The following is a 5,688-nucleotide window of genomic DNA, read 5'->3' as shown; positions in this document are numbered from 1 at the left end:
CCGTTTGGATCAGAGGCTGAGAAGGTTTCACGTCAGGTTCACCAATTGTGTGGCCCCTCTCTTCCGACTCGAGTCCTTCCTTCGTTGATTCAGTGGTCTCCTCGCCTTCTCCACGCAGCCTGCACGATGAGCGCACGACTAAAGGCCAGGCCGGGGGTTGTCCCGGCAAGGCCCTCCGGCGTGAGGATGAGTAATGTGTAGAGAGAGTAGGCAGAAGATTATCAGAGAGTATGTAGTAGCATGTACCTTTCTAGGGTTTTCACTGCTAGGTATTTATAGAATCTCTTCACTTGCTCTCCAAGTACTAACACGTGCCTTGCACAGGTCAGGCAGTGTCATCATGACGTCACCAAATAGATCTGGTAACCGTTTTTAGGGCTGAGCTGGCATACCCATGTGCGCTCATGATCATTGCTTGTTATAACCGTCTTTACACGTGGAAAAATATGCAAAACCAGCGGCTAGCCGTGGTCGGCAGTGGCCTCGCCCTGCGGGTGGCCGAACACGCCTTCGTCGATCGGGCGTCAGATCGACAGGAGAGGACAGTCACAGGTGACTTGCCGTGGAAGGTGGCCGTCAACGAGACGATCCGACAACGAGTCCGTGGTCATGGAAAGGGCTGTCGCAGAACAGGGACGGGAGCCGTGCTGAAGATGCGTGCTCGGCAAGGCACGGGCTCGGTTGCTAAGTAGCGAACTCATGTTCGGCCTGCTACAAGAACTTGTTTAGGCGCGTCTTTAGCTTTATTGTCATTGGAGATACATTCAAGACCGAGCTTATAGTATACGGATAGTAAAAAACGGGGTGCTTTTCCACGTTAGGATGTTAATAAACACGTTATAATGAACAGTGAAGAAAATAATATCATTAGTGTTTGAAATAAGGGTAACAATTAAAAAGGACTTGAGCACGGCAATGTCAGAGAAGTAGAAATACTAAGCAAAAAATAGAAAGAAAAAAGTTAAGAAATTATCCTTATGCATTGATCTTGAGATGAATGAGTTTCCATTTAGCGTTCAAATTCACTTTTCTCAAAGATAAATGTGTTTCAATCAACGAGCTTTAAATGATGAATCGCTCTGATTATGAAAGTGGACAATCCAAACCAAACCGCATTGATCGAGACGGATTTTACCCATTTTTTTGGCAACGGGTTTGGCTTTGGTTTTTAATTTGAAAAACTCGTAGAAAGAAAGGAGAAAAGGTCACAAATGAAAGACGGAAAGATAAAGATCCGACGGATTATAGTTTGGGTTTGCTTTTATATAGCACTATGAGATGGGATATGAGAACCGAGTCCAAATTCAGCCCAAACTTGAACCATAACTATAGAACGCCCTTACACACACACACTGCATAGTTCCTAAATATATACTACATATATTTACATAAAATATCCTCAACTGTTATGGCTTTCTGGCGATATCTACCAGAGGTACGTGGCCCTACAACTGTTAAGCATCCCGACAATCGAAAAAGGAAGAAGATAGAAAGTATCAAAGCTTGTGGTCATAGGCACAAGGCAGCAGATAGTTGTGGTGACCCGCATACTTACCGGATTCCTCAACGCCATGCTTTCTATTGATTTATCTCTATCTCTTGTTCTTAATCCTTGTTTTGCAGGTTTCGTTGATTGTCTTCAGCTTTGGGGGGATGCTTGTTTTTTCTTTTGGCTTCTATGAGGGTGTTTTGTTCGGCCTTGTTTGTTTCTTTAGTTTGGGTGGTTTGTGTATGGTCTTTGTATGCATGGACAACTATGGATGTTCTTTCTTGTTTGATTTTAATGGGATGATTTTGTTTGTCGAAAAAATATCCTCACATACTGTTGGTTTTTGGCTTCATTCTTATTTGTCAAAGATTAGCGGTTTTTCTTGACAATGGAAAGATCTGCACATTTGCAGAAGATTTGCGTGGGTTGCATTGAATGCAATTGGTTTGGAAATCCCAAGCGTGGGGAAATCTCAAGTTGGGAAGATCTCACGCATGGTTTGCAATTAATGCTATAAGCATGGCTTTTGAACAGGGCTCTATCATTTGCCTATAAATTGAGTCCTCTGTGCTTGTATTTTGTGTGGGAAATCAGAAACATATCTGAGTTTGCATCTGTTTGTATCAGTTTGAGAGAGTGTGAGTAGAGTATTCTGTAACTCCTCATCCTAAATATAATCCGGCTGCCTCCGTGAACGTACCCGATTTTGGGAAACCACGTAAATCCTTTGTCTCTGTGTTCGTGTGTGTGTTTGTGTTCTGGTTTGATCCTTAGTTTCCGCAACAATTGGTATCAGAGCATTTGGTTACCAAGAACACGAACACCCTCTGGTTCTGCTCTGTTTTCCCGTTTCTGTCCGGAAAATTACAGTCACGGAATTTTGATCAAAAACTCAGTTTGATCACTGAGTCTCGTGCGTCTCTTCGAGACAATTCCAACGCACTAAGGCCCGTCGTAAACCGAGCACCACAGAAGCTACACGCTCCGTTCGACGGAGGTGCGTTAACCACGAGTTCTGTCCAGATAGAACCCAGTTCCGAAAAGTGATCGGAAATTTTTTTTGATCAAGGACCCAAATCCGAATTGTTGAGACGATCAAAACCCCGCAAGAATCGTCGTCAACCGATTACCGGAGTGTTCTCACGAGCCGTGCAAAGGAGGTGCGTATACGCGCGTTCGATCTACGCGCACCAGTGAAACTCACGCACCATACAGTAGTCAACTCCGAGTCAACACACCACGTGTCTCCAGTCAGCAGACACCTGTCGACACGTCATCGACACCTGTCATCCAGTCAGCAACACGTCATATGCCACGTGTCACCCAGTCATCCGACACGTAGGCATAAGGGACCCACCAGTGCTGAATCATTAGCCACGTGTCATTTCACGTCATCACCAGGTGGCGCCACGTGTTTGCCACCTCAGCAAAGTGTCCAGTCAACCGTCCAGTCAGCAGAATATTCCAAAAATTTGTTTTCCGTGATTTCAAAGCCGTCCGAACTCCGTTTTGCACCCGTGAGTAGTCGATTTTGACTATCTCGACATTCCGGATCCAACCCCGTGCTCCGTTTCTCGAGATTCCTTTCCAAAAAATCTGTTGGGAGTATTTTCAGCGGTAAAACTCTCGCTTTTGACTTCGTTGGATGTCCAGCATCGACGAGGAGAGCCCTAGTGTTGTTTCTTCAACACCTATGGACAAATCATCAGATAAGAAGACTTCAGACGAGCCCTCGGTCAGTTCCTACATGAGGAGGAGCTCGGTTTCGAATGCCAAATTCGAAGTGGATAAGTTCGATGGCACAATTAACTTCGGCATGTGGCAATGCGAAGTTTTGGATATTCTAAATCAACAAGATTTGGAATTCACTTTGGAGGATCGTCCTGAGGATATGTCCACCTCCGATTGGGACAAACTTAATCGGCAAGCTTGTGGCACGATCCGTCTTTGTTTGTCCAAAGACATCAAGTATTCCGTCATGAGGGACAATTCAACCAAGGAGTTGTGCCAGAAATTAGAGAGCAAGTACATGACGAAGAGCATAGAGAACAGACTCTACCTAAAGAAGAGACTGTATCGGTTTTAGTATCAACAAGGTGTGTCAATGAACGAACATCTAAATAGTTTCAATAAAATTTTGGCCGATTTGCAAAACCTTGATGTTAAAATTGACGATGAGGATAAGGCACTTTTGTTGATAAATTCTTTGCCTGATACATATGACCACTTGGTTACTACCTTACTGTATGGAAGAGATGAAATTTGTTTTAATGACGTTTGCTCTACTTTGATTAATAATGAGGTACAGAAGAAGGATCAACAAGTTCATCGGGATCCCTCTTCATCAGCTCTATCAGTAAGGGGAAGGACCGAATCGACGAATAGACAGTCTGGGAGGAGACAGTCTAGGTCCAGATCAATAGGCAAATCAGCTGATAGGAATCAGAAATCCGATGACAGGAAGCAGATTACAAAAGATGAATGTGCGTACTGTCACGAAACGGGGCACTGGAAGAAGGATTGCCCCAAAATCAAGGAACAACAACAACAACGAGCGAACGTCGCAAGAGGAGAGTTTGACGATGTGGCGTCAGCCTTGATTGTTTCATCAGACATGAATTCAGACGAATGGATTCTGGACTCTGGATGTACCTACCATATGTGTCCCCATCGGGAATGGTTCTCAAATTTTCAAGAGATTGACGGCGGCGTAGTTTTGATGGGCAACGACAATGCTTGCAAAACTCAAGGGATAGGTACAATCCGACTCAAGTTGCGCAACGGTACAACTAAGCTTTTGACAGATGTCCGGTATGTCCCGGATTTGAAGAAAATTTTGATTTCTCTTGGAACCTTGGATGCGAAAGGTTACAAGATTACTTTAGAAGGTGGAGCCCTGAAAGTAACCCATGGTGCATTAGTGGTCCTGAAAGGCACTCGGACGGGAAACTTATACTTCCTCGACGGGAGCACAGTTATAGGAAGAGCAGCCATCTCCAGCAGCAGCTCAGATGATGCTACAGATGACATTTCCAGACTCTGGCACATGTGCCTAGGTCATGCCGGAGAGAAAGCTTTACAAGGATTGGTGAAGAACGGTCTCCTTAAGGGGGCCAAGACGGGGAAGTTTGGATTCTGTGAGCACTGTGTTCTGGGCAAACAAACTAGGGTCAAATTTGGCACCGCAGTTCATCGTACGAAGGGTATTCTGGATTATGTTCATTCAGATGTTTGGGGGCCCACAAAGACAGCTACTTTTGGTGGCAAACGGTGGTTTGTCACGTTTATTGATGATTTTTCACGGAGAGTATGGGTTTATCCCATGTGACGCAAGGACGAGGTCCTTGACACCTTTCTTCGTTGGAAGCAGAGGGTGGAGACTCAGACTGGCAGAAAAATCAAGGTACTTCGGTCAGACAACGGTAGTGAGTATACTTTAGATCCCTTTCTCAAAATCTATCAGGAGGAGGGGATAGTCCGACATTTCACCGCCGCGAAGACTCCACAGCAAAATGGAGTTGCAGAGAGGATGAACCGTACTTTGGTGACTAAGGTGCGGTGTATGTTGTCCAACGCCGGTTTGAGCAAAGTATTTTGGGGAGAGGCAGTCGCATATGCCTATCGGTTGATCAACAGGCTACCGTCAGAGGCATTTGGTGGACGGACTCCCATGGAGGTATATTTTGGTCAATCTTCGACTGATTATGATCGGCTGCATGTATTTGGTTGTCCTGCTTATTTTCATGTCATAGAATTTAAGCTGGATCCTCGAGCCAGGAAGGCTATATTTGTTGGCTTTACTCCAGGTGTAAAGGCCTATAGACTCTGGAGCCCGGAGTCTAAGAAGATTATTACCAGCCGAGATGTTACTTTCGATGAGTCGGCCATGCTTCAAACCAACTCTCGAAAGGTTTAACACCATTCCAAGGTGTTCAGATCAGGTGGAGCAGTCAGAGTAGGTGGAGCTAGAGGTTCCTGTAGTTCAAGTTCCTACCATTTCGCCACCACAGGAGCACCACAGTGATGTTTCAGATTCGAGTTCCGAGTCTGATGATGTTTCAGTTCCCGAGGCTATAGCGCCAACTCAGTCTATTGCTACCAGTCGTCCAAGGAGGGAGATTCGAAAACCTACCCGATATGATGGTATGGTCGCATATGCCCTTCCGATTATCACAGGTGTTCCGAATACGTACAGAGAA

This window comes from Rhododendron vialii, chromosome 1a (assembly GCF_030253575.1).
Source record: "Rhododendron vialii isolate Sample 1 chromosome 1a, ASM3025357v1".
NCBI classification, from domain to species: domain Eukaryota; kingdom Viridiplantae; phylum Streptophyta; class Magnoliopsida; order Ericales; family Ericaceae; genus Rhododendron; species Rhododendron vialii.
This window is presented reverse-complemented; position numbering follows the sequence as displayed.